The sequence below is a fragment of the Alosa pseudoharengus genome, unplaced genomic scaffold (assembly GCF_046254945.1).
Source record: "Alosa pseudoharengus isolate Yale_2024_CS ecotype anadromous, Long Island Sound unplaced genomic scaffold, YU_APseudo_1.1 YU_APseudo_1.1_scf_4, whole genome shotgun sequence".
NCBI classification, from domain to species: Eukaryota; Metazoa; Chordata; class Actinopteri; order Clupeiformes; family Clupeidae; genus Alosa; species Alosa pseudoharengus.
Window position 1 is genome coordinate 20,969,093 of NW_027468774.1, and position 19,767 is coordinate 20,988,859.

Here is a 19,767-nt window from a genome sequence, read left to right on the forward strand (position 1 = left end):
ATCACTTTCCGCCATATTGGACCTCCGCCATATTGGATTTAGTCCAAACTCTACGAAAAGTTTCAGCGGTTACAAATTCCATCCGATTTTCACAGAACTTGTCGGAGATGATCTTCAGACCGAGCCGCAAAAACGATACTTGTCAGATCTTTTAATTTCATTTTTGTTTGCCCGTGACAGCCAATCAAATATGGCGATGAAGCCACCAAACAGGAAGTGGGCTAACATCTCGGCTATGCTTTAACGTATGAAGTCCAAACTTGGTACAGGGACTTGGTATCTGATTGTGAGGACGCACTAGGAAATTGGCATCATGTGGCCTCTATAGGGGGCGCTGTAATACAGGAAGTGAGCTTGTATCTCAGCAATGCTTTGGTGTATGAAGTCCAAACTTGGTACAGGGACTTGGAACCTGATTGTGAGGACACAGTAGGAAATTGGCATCATTTGGCCTCTATAGGGGGCGCTGTAATATAGGAAGTGGGTTCATATCTCAGCAACGCTTCATTGTATGAAGTCCAAACTTGATACATGGACATATTAGCTGATTGTGAGGACATGCAAGGAAAGTGGTCTCATTTGGCCTCTAGGGGTGCTGTAATAAAGAAAGTGAGCTCACATCTCAGCAGCACTTTGGTGTATGAAGTCCAAACTTGGTAGAGGGACATTGTAGCTGATTGTGAGAATGCACAAGGACATTGGTGTAATTTGGCTTCTTGCTGTGAGTGCTTGCTCATGCCATGGCAACGCCATTCCTGCTATAGCGCATTGCTTGGCCCCCACATTGCTGCTTGCAGCTATATTTTTGTTTGAAGTGCGTGCAGGGTGTGAGAGGGGAATCGATGTGCTTTGATTCCAGCTTGGTAGTTGTAGTCTGTGAAATTAAAAAGCACGTGTGTGTGAAGTATCCAAACAATGACACCTTCATTTCATTATGGCTGCTTTAGCAACACCATAGATATATACACTAGATGTCGCCTTCTGCTTCTCAGCATGCGTCAACACCGCCGCCATCTTTGTACAGGGATCTGAATCGCTAAACTAGTTCTCCTGTATTGTCAGCGTTACCTATTTAGCGACGTTTGGCCATCCCCAGCGATAGAAAACCTTTTTAGCGATTAGCGACAAATTTGGGAACTTCTCACAATGATGGCAGATCGGCTTCTTTGTTGTTGAAACGTAAGAAAATCACCTTTCTCATGGCTTTGTCATTTATGAATTCAGCTACATCTCGTTTGCCCATGGCACTGACCCATGATTATAAAAGTAACGACTGGCGTAGCCTATGTAGTAGCAGAGGTAAATGTTCTACAGATCTACAGCAACTTCTGGTGAGATTACAACTTACATGAGTAAACGAGACGAGGGGTATGTGGCCTCAACCAGAGCCTGTCTACGAAGAGCCTGTTTACTTTCATTGTATCGAACCTGGTTGCAGTTTACTCATTGTTCCTCTAGGGGCCGCCGCTAGCTAGTGCAGAATGAATGGGAGTCTATGGGGCTAGACGGGTAAAATGTATCTTTATTATCGTCTTAAGCTTAGTTTTCTGTAGACTCAACCATAAATACATGCCTGTCAGTTGGAACAACCCAAAAAATTAGATAATTGCTTGAGATTTTGACGATTTATGGTGATTTTATTTTCGCTAGATCTTTGCCCAGATTGACGCTAATGCATTATAGAGGAGTGGATCACTGAAGCAAGATGGCGTCTCGAATGACGCATTCGTTCCAATGAACAGCAGTAGTCAAGGCGACATCTAGTGTATATATCTATGTAGCAACACACCATAAGCTACTGTGTAGGCTAGTGGGTGGGTCCCATTTAGAGGTGGCTACTTCATTCGCGCTTTCCTTGACTCATGGGCCCACTTCCCCGAAAGCATCTTAAGCCTAAGAGCGTCGTAAAGTCCCTCTTACGAACGTCTTAAGATTTGCCGACTGTTTCCCGAAACCATCGTAGCTTAAGAGCGTCGTGAAAACACTCGTAGATCTACGAGTGCTCCAGAGTACTCGTTACCGGCTAAGAGCGTCTTAACAGTACTTCTCACTGAGGTCACCAACAGGACATACAGAGGAATTACAACTTAGAATACATAATCCAATTTACGTTCCCATTCTTTGTTGTGTTTACCTGTGATGAATCAGATTTTAGCGTGCAAAATAGCCTACATTTAATGGTCATAATAATGTGATGAAAAGCGGACAAAAATGCAATCAAGTTATGAAACGAGACGTTGCCAGAATAGTTTGACATTATCTTTGCTAAGTGAATATTTTATTAGGCCTATGAGGTAAAAAGCAGAGAAAGCAACATGTGGTTTAGTCTGTAGCCTACTGCATCAAAATCTAAGCCTACACATTTCCTCTCTTTCTTACTCGACTTCTTTCTTATCTTCAAACGTGTTCTTAAGTGACACCGCGAAAAATTATTGCATGGTGCAACAATCTAATCTTAAAATAATTAAAATTATTTATGTCTCTGTGTGGTATATAACCTACTTGGGATGCTTACATGCAGATGTCAAAGTGTTTCTATTTTCGTATTGATGTGAATTAATGTGTAGATCCGAAGTTTAAATGGTAGGCCTATAGCTGTGACGTGCAGTCACCTGACATCACCGTCAAATCAGGGGATATTTCAGAACTATTAACGTGGACAGCTCCCCTTAAGAGCATCTTAAGAGCAGCGCACGCGCGTTCACGCTACGAGCATGTTCGGGAAACAGTCGGAAAAACCAAACGAACGATCGTAAGATGAATCGTAGAAAACCCTCTTAAGAGCGTGTCTCCGTCGTTATCGGGGAAGTGGGCCCTGGTCCATGGAGCTGCGTGAATTTTATTACAACTTTTCGCCACGATATGGCAATTTAAGTCCGCTTGATACTGTAATGCTTAAGCCATTGGTTTCCAAAGGAGATTTTATTTGTGTCGCCAGCATAGCTTATTGACAATTTATGTTGTAAATAGGCCTACATTATAAGCCTACCTGTAGCTTAAGGAAGCTAACAGCTTTCTATTAGGATCTAGTTTGTTAGTTACAGTTTTGTCATAACTCCCTGATGCATTTTTGCATTTAGAATAGCCAGAGCGTGAACAATATCGGGTGCCTATGGACTAGGCTCGCTTGGTGAACCCAGCCTGATCTGCCCGTTTCTGAACTGTGAAACTGTGAAGAAAATATGCTTTGTGGATGGGCAATATCATAACTTATTGCAATAACTATTCCAACTGTGTGTGCATGGTTAAAATTCTGAAGTGGAAGTTTAGGCTACAGCACAAATATTTCCATCCATAGATAAGAATAATGTCTAACCTCTGAATTTCTTTGCACCAGATTGATGCATTTAAACGTTAAAATATACCAAATTTTCTTACGAGGGGGGGGGGGGGGCGGGGGAGCATGCCCCCGAACCCCCCTAGGGGGGCTTGTGGAGATCTAGTGATGCCCCTGGGACAGTGTCCCCGTTTTAAGTTTACAATGATTAAAACATTACACGTTTTACGCTTCTCAACTGAAAATGTCCCCGGATTTTGTCTCAGAAATCTGGTCACCTTAGTGTGTGGCCTATTAAAAAATATTTAATCCCAAATGCCATCAGCATTCTTAACCAAACTTAGTGACAACATGCATACCCGGCTGAGCTGTAGGCCTACAGCTATAAACTTATTTATTAATTTTCTATAGGCTATGTTTCCCCTTTTTTGTACTGTAGCCTACTTGTTTTAATCTTCAATGTGTCTGAGATGCAGTGTTGGGCAAGTTACTTCAAAATCGTAATGTACTATGCATTACTTATTACTGTCATTTCAAAGTAATTTGTTACATTATAATATTACTGTCTCTGAATTGTAAGGCATTACACTACTATTGCATTACTTTTAAGTTACTTTCACCAAAATATCTAGAAATATGGATTTGCCATTCTAAATGCAGTTTATTACGCTCAATGCAGCTCATTGCTCTTCCAATGGAGGGAGATGTGGTATAGCATAATGACTGAGCTAGGCTTAAGGCTAACAACATACAGTAAGAATACAATAGGCGCAGTGCTCATGATGCAAAACAAGGAACAATCATAGTCAAAATTTTGTTAAAAACCGACAAAAGGTCAAAGTCTGGTAAATTGTGATATAAATACTGTAACTTTAAGGCCTAGGCCTGCTCAATAGAGAGCCTATTGTAAATCAAAGCTTAATAAAGACATGTCAAGATGGTGGCCTACTGGCCATTTCGGTGCCCTAAGTGAGTGGCTTTGAGTGAGTGACATTTAAATGGTAACTCAAACACCTAAAGTAAAATAAAAGGCCTATTATACAGACCATTACTGTGTGTTTTTTAACATTAATTTCTGAAGAAATGCTGTTTTCTTATAAATGGTGCACGGTCACTTTAAGAGCATTGATTTTTACGTTCTCATAATGCCCTTTTGCCAGCTCTTGTTTATAAGCCTTGTTTGTTGAGTTACATTGATAGCACAATATTAACAATAATATTCACAATGTTAAGTTTTTTTAAGCAGCCTTCATTGCTTTGGAAAGTATGCAATGACATGTTGCTTCACATTTCGTTTTGCAAATAAAAGTGAATTATGAGCCTGGTATCCACCTAGCTATCTGAATGGATTTTTTGTCGACTTGGCATATCATGTGCTTTATGTAGCCTAAATGCTTGGGAAACGAATTATTGAAGACCCACCAATTCCATTCTACTAGTACTACGTGGTGGAGATTGAGAGAACCCAAAGTGCGTGATGCGCGTGGTGGGAGCGGTGGCACTGCCAGGCTACACAATCTTTTTCTGCATTTCTATCCCTTTATTCTCTTTAATTCAAGTTCACAGCTCAAAGCTGTCATGCACTAGAAGAACATAGTTTGTGTTTTATCAAGAATAAAAAAGATTAGCGTGGCACCACTTTAGATGTTTCATTAAATGACTTGTGCTATTTCGCGAGGCATAGTGAGATCTTTCGGTTTCGCACACAAAGTGCACTAACTATTATGTTCTTCATATCCTTGTCTCTGACAAGCTAAAAATAATGAGCGTAGGCTTATGTCCATCCCGCAAATAGAGTCCGACTTTGAGTCTGCTGCAGCCACAGTCATCTTCAACGTTCTACTATTTTGCGCGGATTTTTTCTCCTGTTGTTCTCGCGGTGGTGTTTGCGAATATGTATCAAAACAAAACAAGCGCTTAATTTTGGGTTAAAATGCATTGTAACGCGCGTTACTGAAGTTTGTACCGAGTAAATATTACCCAATTTTTTTTTTGTAATGCCTTACATTACCGCGTTACCGCAAACAGCAATATATTACAGTAATTACATTACTTTTGTAACGCATTACTCCCAACACTGCTGAGATGTTGTTTGTCCATCTGTCTGGTGAGCCAAACACAAATGTCCACTATAGGGCTGGGCCCACTTCCCCGATAACGACGGAGACACGCTCTTAAGAGGGTTTTCTACGATTCATCTTACGATCGTTCGTTTAGTTTTTCCGACTGTTTCCCGAACATGCTCGTAGCGTGAACGCGCGTGCACTGCTCTTAAGGGGAGCTGTCCACGTTAATAGTTCTGAAATATCCTCTGATTTGACGGTGATGTCAGGTGACTGCACGTCACAGCTATAGGCCTACCATTTAAACTTCGGGTCTACACATTAATTCACATCAATACGAAAATAGAAACACTTTGACATCTGCATGTAAGCATCCCAAGTAGGTTATATACCACACAGAGACATAAATAATTGTAATTATTTTAAGATTAGATTGTTGCACCATGCAATAATTTTTCGCGGTGCCACTTAAGAACACGTTTGAAGATAAGAAAGAAGTCGAGTAAGAAAGAGAGGAAATGTGTAGGCTTAGATTTTGATGCAGTAGGCTACAGACTAAACCACATGTTGCTTTCTCTGCTTTTTACCTCATAGGCCTAATAAAATATTCACTTAGCAAAGATAATGTCAAACTATTCTGGCAACGTCTCGTTTCATAACTTGATTGCATTTTTGTCCGCTTTTCATCACATTATTCAGCCTGATCTCACCAAACGGCGTAGAATGACACGCCAATTTCTTATGTCATTTAGCGTGTTATTCATACACCGTTTTGCGTTTTCGCGTGTCATTTCACGCCTTTTAGTCCCAATTGATTTGTGCCAGCAGAAAGGTAGCGTGTAATCTTACGCGCAATGGGGATTTTTTCCGGGCTTTTCCGGCAAAAACGAAGACCTACGAAGGTTGGTTGCTCTCAGAGCGCTGTTTTGATCAATGGAATTTGACAAAAGGGGGTCACACAGAAAACTGCTTTGCCACCTTTTAAAACAAATTGTAAAACAAATATAACTGAAATACTGCCAATTCTACTCCATTAACACCTGTAGAAAATGAATCAAACAGGTGAATAGCGTGTGATAGGCCTATAAACTTTCGTTTGCATTAAAGTTTAGTCCATCAGATTAATTTAGCTAGAATAGAATAAATGAGTAGCCTTACACTGACTGACTTTTCAAGTCGTTAGTGTGAGCCTATACAATCAATGATGTGATCGATTATACATGTCTTGTGTACAGTAGGCTACAATTCGCGCGGGAATGCCGTCATTGAGTGCAACAATTTTCATTCCGTTTGATCCGTCATCCCGGTAAGTCGCATTTATTTAGCCTACTCTTAGTCCAGTGTAAGCATGGGAAATATGACAAATTAGCATGACTAATGGCATATAATAAACTTCTAACATTAATCGTAAATGTTATTAATGCTATGGACTGACAGTCTACATTTCTTTGTCTATGTCAGGCCGCTTTTTGTTATGAAACCGACTTCGATCTGTTTTATTATCCTCTTTGTAGAATAGGCTACTTATTTGACTTAGGCCTACTTATTTTCTTACAATAGCCTAGGCTACTAATATACTGTAATGACATTGCATTGGCAGTTTTAAGAGGAGAAGTGTTTGATCAGGTGTGCCCAATTTTGCCGCTGGAATTTTTGTCCTGGCGGCTTTTTAGTGGTTACAGTTCATCATCTGACCACAGTTTTAGGGCAATTGGGATTAGGCGCTGTGGAGGCTCATACAACGTTATATGAGATGGCATGGCATAAAATAGGAGGTATGTCTGGTAAACCAGTATGTACCAGTATGTTTTACAACTAATAATGGTAGAATTCATGGCAATGAACATAAAAAAGTATAATTATAGGATACATAACAAAGAAAGAACTCAGGATTTATGGGCAATTGTTTTTAGCAGGTTACGAAATATCCCTATTTGACTAAAACTCCCATTTTAAGAGAGAATAAGAATGTTTTTACAGTTTTGGAGGGCTATCATTTTATCTTTGTTATCCCCCTTTGTTCTCTTTTGGTTCTCTTACACGTGTTGGATATTTTGGTCTTTTTAAGAAAAAAAAATGCTGGTGGGAGTTATAAGACTAAGTCTGTCTGAGGTGTTTATAGGGAATCAAAATCTGACAAGGATATTTTGCTTTCTGGACATGGCAATTGCATCAAATTTCATGGGCATCTTCCTTGCCATGCAAACATGTGCCACATGTGTTCAAGAGATATAGCTATTTGATGTGTGTGTTAGAGGTTAGATGAAATCCCTATTTGGCTACTTTTTAACGCCCTAGCAACCATCTTAATTACCCTAGCAACCATCTTAATTACCCTAGCAACCACTTGTATAATGTCAAGCTAGCAACCAACATAGCAACCGTGTTATTTTGCATAGCAACCACCATATCTACCCTAGCAACACCATAGCAACCATTCAAATTACCCCATCAACAACCTAGCAACCACCACAATATGACCATAGTAACTACCATAGCAACCACGGTATTTAGCATAGTAAACGCCATATGTACCCTAGCAACGCTATATATTTACTGACCTGACCAACATATGTGTGTTTTTTGGGTGTCTCAGAGATCCCACCTTTGGAACAGTTGTCAGGGGCCTCAAGTCGGTGCCGTGTGTCTTGGTCCCATCCCTCTAGCACCTAGCGTTACCACGCCAGAAGAGGGAAACCTTGTACGTTTCGAACCGTTTATCTCCTTCCGGGAATAATCCACCGACTCCAAACTGAGCCTGGCTTGTTTGTGATGTCCCGTTGTTCAACATATTCTGATTTCATACTGATCGGACCAACATAAGTGAGTTTTTTGGCTAAAAATTTAAAAATGGCTAAACGTTAGCAATTCTACTGCTTTGTTGTTTTGCATAGCAACCACCATATGTACCCTAGCAACACCCAAGCAACCACCTTAATTACCCTAGCAACGCCCTAGCAACCATCTTAATTACCCTAGCAACCATCTTAATTACCCTAGCAACCACTTGTATAATGTCAAGCTAGCAACCACCATAGCAACCAACATGCTTACTCAGACAACCACCATAGCAACCGTGTTATTTTGCATAGCAACCACCATATCTACCCTAGCAACACCATAGCAACCATTCAAATTACCCTAGCAACAACCCAGCAACCACCACAATATGACCATAGTAACCACCATAGCAACCACGGTATTTAGCATAGTAAATGCCATATGTACCCTAGCAACGCTATATATTTACTGACCTGACCAACATATGTGTGTTTTCTGGCTAAAAATTGAAAAATGGCTAAATGTTAAATAGTCAAAAAAGTATTTTTTGCAGACACAATGCTTTGCGTTACAGCTAGAGGGATGAAACTTTGCACGCTCCATGTGGGTCATGTGCAGAAGGTCTGACTTGAATTTCAGCCTTGTAGCTCCATGCTACCACCCACAACTCCACATCTGAAGTGGGAGTGGTCAACTTTTCTTATGTTTTTCCTTCACAATTCTTTTTGTGGGTGTCTCAGAGATCCCACCTTTAAAACAGTTGTCAGGGGCCTCAAGGCGGTGCCGTTCATCTTGGTCCCATCCCTCTAGCACCTAGCGTTACCACGCCAGAAGAGGGAAACCTTGTACGTTTCGAACCGTTTATCTCCTTCCGGGAATAATCCACCGACACCAAACTGAGCCTGGCTTGTTTGTGATGTCCCGTTGTTCAACATATTCTGATTTCATACTGATCGGACCAACATAAGTGAGTTTTTTGGCTATAAATGTAAAAATGGCTAAATGTTAAATCGCCAAAAAAGTAGTTTTTGCTGGCACAATGCTTTGCGTTACAGCTAGAGAGATGACACTTTGCATGCTCCATGCGGGTCATGTTATGATATGGACCACCCTTGCCATTGTGGACTCCACTATTAAGGGACAGGTAATTCAACCACCTAAAGCATATATTTTCTAACAGTTTTGCCTTTACATCCTGCAGAAGTTCAAGAGGGATCTCTCGTATGCAGTGCTGCTCCTTTGCCTCATCAAGGTGAGACATGTGTAACCTACAGTATATTCCACCCTTATGTTTGCTTAATCTCATCCTGGCATATGGTTTTATTAAGCACTAAAAAGTACCTGCACTCGTCACGTCACTCTGAACAGTGATGTCATCCTGGCATATGGTTTTATTAATCACACAGAAGGGAGGAATATAACTTATTATACTGTAGCTTAGATCACATCTCCACACTACAGGCGTTCAAAAAATATATCATTTAGGCTATCTACGGTAGGTATGGTTATGGTAGGTATGGTTATGGATATGGTTTGCATGGCTGAAACTGCTTTGCCTTTGAGTTGGAGCTCAAAACGTATCATATGTGTACCTTGTTCGTCAATATACAAAATAGTGCCATGTATAGATTTATGTCCTCCAATGGTTGCAGGAAAGTGGGATATGTCCTATTGTATGTTAAATCATACCTACAACTGACCAGCTTTCAGAAAATATATGGTTTGCATGGCTGAAACTGCTTTGCCTTTGAGTTGGAGCTCAAAACGTATCATATGTGTACCTCGTTCGCAAATATGCAAAATAGAGCCATGTATAGATTTATGTCCTCCAAAGTTTGCAGCATGGTGACACATGTCCTATTGTATGTTAAATTACACCTACAACTGATCGTATGATATGCAAAAGTCTGCAGGAAAGTAGGTCAGGCTTTCAGAATATATACAGTGGGACATGTCTCAATTCATGTTAAATGTTCATCATTTTCTTCATAATTAAAGGTTTGAAGACAGAGGACGGTGGTGCAAAAGAGAAGGAGGGCCAGCCGGGCCTTGTGGAGTTCAATCAGTGGCAGGTTTTTTTTTAGCCTGACAGTGTAGCTGAAATGTTAAAGTTGGTGACTTTTTGGAGAGCTAGACAGTAAAGATGTGCACCTGCTAATATTGGGTGCAGTGAAGAAAGAAAGGGAGGGAGGCTGCTTTTAAAAGAGAGGGAAAGTATAATCTTTTTTATATTGTTTTCAGATGAAGAATTGGTGCAGTGGTGAGGCTGGAGCACCCCTGGCTTTTGCCGTATGGGTTGATTTCAGCAGTGAGTCACCCACCTTAAATTTCACAGGTATATGTAATATTTATTCAACAACATTTCAATGATGAGATCTATCGAAGATGACATTCAATGGAAGAACAATTATTTTAGTATGGTCACAATCTGGCCCTGAGTTTTGATAAAAATTATATTGACATGGCACCACAAACCTAATTGATAATGGATTTTAAGGGGGGGGGTTTCGGTTACGGTTCATTTAGGGACAAAGTATCTTGAGGCCTTTTGGACCAATGACAGGAAGGCTGAGCTGCTGAACATGTACACTAATAGGGGTGTGTCAAGTGGTATGTATAAATGAAAGTGGTGTTAAGGTTTGTTTCTGTGTCAATCCTTTCTTGAAGTTCAGAAAAGGAACCTTAACATTTGTTTTTAATGACACTGAGCATACTGTCTTACAGATGCTTTGGGGGGAGAGGCCATACGTTGACCCTGATATCAGTGGCACACATTGCCGGATGGCAATTGGCCGTCTGATAAAAGAACATGGTATGACTGGCATTCTATGTTTTCAATTTCCTTATTTAAAGATCAAAATTATGCAGACAACTGAATCTGATTACACTTTAACACCCTTCTATCTCAGCACTGAGTCAAGGTTTGTCTGGGCCTGAATATCTGCCACAAGAGAAGGATGAATGATTTCAAGTGCAACCATTGTGTTTAAAGACATTTTTACATACATATCTAACAACGATGCGCTTTTCCCTTAGTCAGAGAATGTGCAGCAGTTTGTTGAGGCACCACCAGCAACAGTAGCAGTACCAGCTGTGTCAGTGGCAGGAGCAGCACCAACAGCAGCACAAACACCATCAGCACCAGCAGCAGCGGCAGATTATAAAGAAGGATCACAATGAATATTATGTCATTTTCTTTAATGTGTCAACATCTTTTGGAAAAGTAAAGCATATCATCCTAAAGCAATCTCACTTTTCTTTGTTTGTTGATAAGCTACGTGTTTTTCATCGTAATTGATTCAATATCCAAGTGTGACAGTTTTGGTGTATCGTAAACAGAACAGGACAATTGGAAATAGTTAGCCACCTACAGAGTCTAAAAACAAGCAGATTAGCACTAGCAGATTTAGGCCTACTTCTTTCACAATGCAATAACATAAAAGCATTCATTCATTTACTCATTAGTCATTTCAGTTTGTATTATTACATTCATTATTATTGTTGTAATCTCACATGTACTATGACTACCATAATTAAAATTAGATAGATACATAGATAGTGTGTCCTAATAGGCCTACAGTGAAAATACATAAATATAGCCAACTGTTCCAGCAAGGAGGAAGATGGGGTAGGCCTATGGATATCGGGCATGCATATCCACTCCTAGGCCTATTCTCCTACACTCCCCCTGTAGTAGCCAGCATTACATTTAAATCTCTCACTTTGGCCTATAGGACACTGACTGGATCTGCTCCTTGTTATTTTAATTCAGTGATCAAGATGTACTTCCCCAGCCGCTCACTGCTGTCTTCTGATTACCATTTGTTCTGTCGACTACTCATGAACGCTATTCAAGACTCTTCCTCAGTGGTTCCATGTGGGTGCAATAAGTTGCACAGTGCTCTCTGTTCCTGTGATAGTTTACAGTGTTTTTAAAAGGCGTCTAAAAGGCACGTTTGTTCAACATGCAGTCCATTAAGCAGTAAAGCACTATAACTTGTTATTATATAATTGATTGAATGGGCATTTGTTTATTAGCCTATTGCTATTGTCCTTATTACAGTCTGACCAACATCTTCATTTGTTCCCTGTTCAATTTAAGTGTTATATTGTTATCTATTTATATGTTGCTTTGAACAGCAAAGATAGGATAACGAGCCTCCTTATTCTTCAGTCAAGCAAGTAGCCTACGGGGCGTTGCCTAGCAACAAGGGTCAGAAGTAGGCTAGCCAACACGTTTTTCGATATTTTGTGGAATTATACTTATTTTCATTGAATTCCAATGTCGTGAGTCATGTACCAACTTGCTTTAACTATTTCTCTACATATACCCAGCAAAAGTCGTCTGTGCCAGTGTTTTGCATCCTAACAATAATTTGTTTATGTTTTAAACCGTTTTAATGAACTACAAATTCGGCGCCATTGTTATAAAGCAAATGAACGCTACACGTCATGGGTCTAATTACAGAAATAGCTATAATTTCAAAATTACAAAAATATTTTTATACATAACATGAGAAACATGCTTGAATTATTAAGATGTATCACCTGCTTGACTATAAAGTCAAAAGCTTGCAACATTTGTAATATTTTAAAATAAATGTAATTTTCCCATTTTTGCACATGAGGTACACAAATGACAGAAACATTATTTATAACACATATCTTAAGTAATAAGCATACCAAATTTCAGACAAATCTGACCAGTGGTTCCACAATTCAGGAAACTCAAAATATTACATTTTTACACCTTTGAGGGGCGCTACTGAGGTAACCGGGGTACCTGGGGCATTACAAATTCTTGAGATGCTTCCTTGCATCCGGATGAACAACATATGCTATTTTATTTCACCCTCTGAATATTTACATTTTTCCTCAACTGGGCATAATGACCATGCATAGCCTACATTTGGATGAGCATGACATGATTAACGTAAAGCAATAGTTTCAACTTTGGCAAAAAAACATTTGACATGGACTTAAAGGGATAGAGGAAGCTTTTGAGGGTTTGGGATGGCATCATCAACCCAACTTGGTTTGATCCATGAACTTGTGCATCCAAAACTGTCAGAAAATGCAGCCGAATGGCTGCGTGGATGGTACTTTGCAGGACTGTCGCGTAGGTCAAAACTGACCAGCAGGGTGATGTCATGCAAATCATGTTTATTTCATATCAAAACACTTGCATATCAGATAAAAGCACAATATCGGTGTTATGAGGTGCTTGGTTTGATCCATGAACTTGTGTGCATCCAAAACTGTCAGAAAATTTGTAAAAAAGCTGCATTTTGTGACAGTTTTGGATGCACACAAGTTCATGGATCAAACCAAGCACCTCATAACATCGATATTGTGCTTTTATCTGATATATGCAAGTGTTTTGATATGAAATAAACATGATTTGCATGACATCATCCTGCTGGTCAGTTTTGACCTACGCGACAGCCCTGCAAAGTACCATCCACACAGCCATTCGGCTGCATTTTCTGACAGTTTTGGATGGACACAAGTTCATGGATCAAACCAAGCACCTCATAACATCTATATTCTGCTTTTATCTGATATATGCAAGTGTTTTGATATGAAATAAACATGATTTGCATGACATCACCCTGCTGGTCAGTTTTGACCTACGCGACAGCCCTGCAAAGTCTACCATGCAGCCATTCGGCTGCATTTTCTGACAGTTTTGGATGGACACAAGTTCATGGATCAAACCAAGTTCGGTTGATGATGCCATCCCAAACCCTCAAAAGCTTCCTCTATGCCTTTAAGTCCATGTCAAATGTTTTTTGCCAAAGTTGAAACTATTGCTTTACGTTCTCATCATGTCATGCTCATCCAAATGTACGCATGGTCATATTTTGCCCAGTTGAGGAAAAATGAAAATATTCAGAGGGTGAAATAAAATAGCATATGTTGTTCATCCGGATGCAAGGAAGCATCTCCAAGAATTTTTAATGCCCCAGGTACCTCAGTAGCGCCCCTCAAAGGTGTAAAAATGTAATATTTTGAGTTTCCTGAATTGTGGAACCACTGGTCAGATTTGTCTGAAATTTGGTATGCTTATTACTTAAGATATGTGTTATAAATAATGTTTCTGTCATTTGTGTACCTCATGTGCAAAAATGGGAAAATTACATTTATTTTAACATATTACAAATGTTGCAAGCTTTTGACTTTATAGTCAAGCAGGTGATACATCTTAATAATTCAAGCATGTTTCTCATGTTATGTATAAAAATATTTTTGTAATTTTGAAATTATAGCTATTTCTGTAATTAGACTACATGCCCCATGACGTGTAGCGTTCATTTCAACGCTGCTTTATAACAATGGCGCCGAATTTGTAGTTCACTAAAATGGTTTGTTTTAAAACATAAACAAAATTGTTAGGATGCAAAACACTGGCACAGACGACTTTTGCTGTCTATAATATGTATAGAAATAGTTAAAGCAAGTTGGTACATGACTCACAACATTGCCATTCAATGAAAATAAGTATAATTCCACAAAATATCGAAAAACGTGTACTTCTGACCCTTGTTGCTAGGCAACGCCCCGTAGGGCTACCTGCTTGGCTGAAGAATAGGCTCTCCTAATCTTTGCTGTTCAAAGCAACATAAATAGATAACAAATATAACACTTAAATTGAACAGGTAATGAAGATGTTGGTCAGACTGTAATAAGGACAATAGCAATAGGCTAATAAACAAATGCCCATTCAATCAATGATATAATAACAAGTTATAGTGCTTTACTGCATAATGGACTAAGTGCATGTTGAACAAATGTGCCTTTAGACGCCTTTTAAAAACACTGTAAACTATCACAGGACCAGAGTTCTGTGCAACTTATTGCACCCACATGGAACCACTGAGGAAGAGTCTTGAATTTAGCATTCATGAGTAGGCCTAGTCGACAGAACAAATGGTAATCAGAAGACAGCAGTGGGCGGTTGGGGAAGTACATCTTGATCATTGAATTGAAATAACAAGGAGCAGATTCAGTCAGTGTCCCATATAGGCCAAAGTGAGAGATTTAAATGTAATGCTGGCTACTAGGCTACAGGGGGAGTGTAGGAGAATAGGCCTAGGAGTGGATATGCATGCCCAATATCCATACCCCATCTTCCTCCTTGCTGGAACAGTTGGCTATATAATGTATTTTCACTGTAGGCCTATTAAGACACATTATCTATGTATCTATCTAATTTTAATTATGGTAGCCATAGTAGGCTACATGTGAGATTACAACAATAATAATGAATGTAGTAATACAAACTAAAATGACTAATGAGTAAATGAATGAATGCCTTTATTGTTATTGCATTGGGAAAGAAGTAGGCTAGTTCTAATCTGCTAGTGCTAATCTGCTTGTTTTTAGACTCTGTAACATAGGTGGCTAACTATTTCCAATTGTCCTGTTCTGTTTACGGTACAACAAAACTGTCACACTTAGATTTTGAATCAATTACGATGAAAAACACGTAGCTTATCAACAAACAAAGAAAAGTGAGATTGCTTTAGGATGATATGCTTTACTTTTCCAAAAGATGTTGACACATTAAAGAAAATGACATAATATTCATTGTGATCCTTCTTTTAGACTCTGTAACATAGGTGGCTAACTATTTCCAATTGTCCTGTTCTGTTTACGGTACAACAAAACTGTCACACTTAGATATTGAATCAATTACGATGAAAAACACGTAGCTTATCAACAAAAAAAGAAAAGTGAGATTGCTTTAGGATGATATGCTTTACTTTTCCAAAAGATGTTGACACATTAAAGAAAATGACATAATATTCATTGTGATCCTTCTTTATAATCTGCCGCTGCTGCTGGTTGTGTTTGTGGTGCTGATGGTGTTTGTGCTGCTGTTGGTGCTGCTCCTGCCACTGACACAGCTGCAGCTGGTACTGCTACTGTTGCTGGTGGTGCCTCAACAAACTGCTGCACATTCTCTGACTAAGGGAAAAGTGCATCGTTGTTAGATATGTATGTACAAATGTCTTTAAACACAATGGTTGCACTTGAAATCATTCATCCTTCGCTTTTTAAGTATTTTCTGTGTTTTTAAGGAATGAAGCAAAACTACAGCAATCTAGACAGCTTGATACAATTGTACATATATACCTGGAGATTGAAATCTGCATTAAAGGCTGGTAGTGGTGATGCTGCTGCTGGTAGTGATGCTGCTGCTGGTGCCCAGCGTCCTTGCCTCATGGGGGTGGGTTGTGGTGGGGGGGCTGTGCCCGGGCGTCCTTGCCTCATGGGGGAGAGGGGTGGCTGGTGGGGGGGTGAGAAGCGCTGTGCCCCAGCGTCCTTACCTCATGGGGTGGGGGTTGGAGGGGTGAGAGGCACAGCAGGTGTTTCTGCTGCTGCTGGTGTTGCTGGTGATGGGGGTGATGGTGGTGCTTCAACAGACTGCTGCAGCTCAACAGATTAAAGTAAAAGCGCATTATTGTTAGATATGTATGTACAAATCTGTTTTAGTCTGTAAAACACACTGGTATGCAAAAGGTTTTAGACAGGTTCATACAATTGTACTGTATATATACCTGGAGATTGTAATACGCATTGTATGAGCGTACCACCTGCCTCAGCTTTTCAGCAGTGAAAGCTTTACGCCCTTCACCTTTTCCTTTAAAAAATGCATCAAAGTGTATCAAAATGACCATAGTGAGGAACAAAGTTAAAGTCAAATCATGTTGCAACAGCTGTGTGCATGCAGTTGAAACAGTAACAGCTGGTTATTCAATATTAACGTACCGTCACTGACTGAGGCAAAGGGCAACTCCTCAGGCCACCAAGGCGGCCTGTGTTGTGACAGATATTCAGGCCGAGACAAACCCTGACTCAGTGCTGAGATAGAAAGGTGTTAAAGTGTACTGTAATCAGATTCAGTAGTCTGCATCATTTTGATCTTTAAATAAGGAAATTGAAAACATAGAATGCCAGTCATACCATGTTCTTTTATCAGACGGCCAATTGCCATCCGGCAATGTGTGCCACTGATATCAGGGTCAACGTATGGCCTCTCCCCCCAAAGCATCTGTAAGACAGTACGCTCAGTGTCATTAAAAACAAATGTTAAGGTTCCTCTTCTGAACTTCAAGAAAGGATTGACACAAAAACAAACCTTAACACCACTTTCATTTATACATACCACTTGACACACCCCTATTAGTGAACATGTTCAGCAGCTCAGCCTTCCTGTCATTGGTCCAAAAGGCCTCAAGATACTTTGGCCCTAAATGAACCGTAACCGAAACCCCCCCCCTTGAAATCCATTATCCATTAGGTTTGTGTTGCCATGTCAATATAATTTTTATCAAAACTCAGGGCCAGATTGTGACCATACTAAAAGAATTGTTCTTCCATTGAATGTCATCTTCGATAGATCTAATCTAGAGGCGATTGCTCTAAGACTACAGGGGAAGCACAGCCTCCTCTAAAATATCAGGGGAAATCACATCAAATAACACTATTACATTAGCTTCTAGCCTACTATATTCCAACTAAAATGCTGAAAAATTGTTCATCTTCATGGCTAGTTTGTTCAGCAGTAAGGTTTTGCCGGTCATTTATCGTGATTTCGCACCCGTAATACATTGCTGTGACGACACGATCCATCAAAAAACCATGCAAAAAACCCATAGACACTCGGCTTCACTGGACTTTCAATGGCACTACAGAGTGGGCTGATCTCAGTGCAGAAAAGCTACACGTTTATTGGACAAGCGCCACAAAATCGTCATTTCCAGGGAAGCCCGGCTTCTCTGGGAGTGAATGGGACAGTGGGATGGCCCGGACGCCGAGCTTCTGTATGATGATTGGAGGAACCGTCATAGAGGCTGGACACCATTAGTTGGCGTGCTATGTAACGGTGTAGGCTACATTATGCCATGTCTGCCATGCCAACTCTAGCCTACTGTTTGGCCTATTCTGGGTTTTGGGATAATTTTTGCCCTCAAAGAACAATATAGCACCTTATTAATAATATTAATTTAATAATTGACCATTTTTATCAGAGCTTCCCCTGTTCCAAAGAGCAGCAATCACCACTGATCTAATCATTGAGATGTTGTTGAATAAATATTACATATACCTGTGAAATTGAAGGTGGGTGACTCACTGCTGAAGTCAACCCATACGGCAAAAGCCAGGGGTGCTCCAGCCTCACCACCGCACCAATTCTTCATCTGAAAACAATATAAAAAAGATTATACTTTCCCTCTCTTTTAAAAGCAGCCTCCCTCCCTTTCTTTCTTCACTGTACCCAATATTAGCGGGTGCACATCTTTACATCTAGCTCTCCAAAGTCACCAACTTTAACATTACAGCTACACTGTCAGGCTAAAAAATACCCTGCCACTGATTGAACTCCACGAGGCCCGGCTGGCCCTCCTTCTCTTTTGCACCACCGTCCTCTGTCTCTTCAAACCTTTAATGAAAAATGAAAATGATGAACATTTAACATGAATTGAGACATGTCCCACTGTATATATTCTGAAAGCCTGACCTACTTTCCTGCAGACATTGCATATCATACGATCAGTTGTAGGTGTGATTTAACATACAATAGGACATGTCCCACTGTCCTGCAAACTTTGGAAGACATAAATCTATACATGGCTCTATTTTGCATATTGGCGAACGAGGTACACGATACGTTTTGAGCTCCAACTCAAAGGCAAAGCAGTTTCAGCCATGCAAACCATATCCATAACCATACATACCATAACCATACCTACCGTAGATAGCCTAAATGATATATTTTTTGAACGTCTGTAGTGTGGAGATGTGATTTAAGCTATAATAAGTTATTGCTTGGGTGTTGCTAGGGTACATATGGTGGTTGCTATGGAAAATAACAAAGCAGTGAAATCGCAAACGTTTAGCCATTTTTACATTTTTAGCCAAAAAACTCACTTATGTTGGTCCGATCAGTATGAAATCAGAATATGTTGAACAACGGGACATCACAAACAAGCCAGGCTCAGTTTGGAGTCGGTGGACTATTCCCGGAAGGAGATAAACTGTTCGAAACGTACAAGGTTTCTCTCTTCTGGCGCGGTAACGCTAGGTGCTAGAGGGATGGGACCAAGATGAACAGCACCGCCTTGAGGCCCCTGACAACTGTTTTAAAGGTGGGATCTCTGAGACACCCACAAAAAAAACTGTGAAGGAAAAACATAAAAAAAGTTGACCACTCCCACTTCAGAGGTGGAGTTGTGGGTGGTAGCATGGAGCTACGAGGCTGAAATTCAAGTCAGACCTTCTGCACATGACCCACATGGAGCATGCAAAGTTTCATCCCTCTAGCTGTAATGCAAAGCAATGTGCTGGCAAAAACTACTTTTTTGGCGATTTAACATTTAGGCATTTTTACATTTTTAGCCAAAAAACACACATATGTTGGTCAGGTCAGTAAATGTATATAGCGTTGCTAGGGTACATATGGCGTTTACTATGCTAAATACCGTGGTTGCTGTGTTGGTTACTATGGTCATATTGTGGTTGTTGCTAGGGTAATTTGAATGGTTGCTATGGTGTTGCTAGGGTAGATATGGTGGATGCTATGCAAAATAACACGGTTGCTATGGTGGTTGTTAGGGTAAGCATGTTGGTTGCTATGGT

The 19,767-nt window shown here is 40.1% G+C and overlaps 1 long non-coding RNA gene across 3 annotated transcripts; it reads right to left on the reverse strand.

Moving 5' to 3' along the window:
- Nucleotides 1-15,421: 15,421 nt before the first annotated feature.
- LOC143103043 (uncharacterized) lies at nucleotides 15,422-18,326 on the reverse strand. Of its 3 annotated transcripts, XR_012982698.1 has the most exons (7): nucleotides 18,236-18,326; nucleotides 17,294-17,377; nucleotides 17,092-17,179; nucleotides 16,897-16,989; nucleotides 16,686-16,768; nucleotides 16,261-16,554; nucleotides 15,422-16,092 (listed from the first exon to the last, which is right to left on the reverse strand). It is a non-coding gene; the product is annotated as an uncharacterized LOC143103043 (long non-coding RNA). The 3 variants fall into 3 exon arrangements; XR_012982696.1 differs by lacking the exon at nucleotides 17,294-17,377; XR_012982697.1 differs by lacking the exon at nucleotides 17,294-17,377 and having other exon boundaries at nucleotides 16,261-16,560.
- Between the last annotated feature and the right edge of the window lie 1,441 nt (nucleotides 18,327-19,767).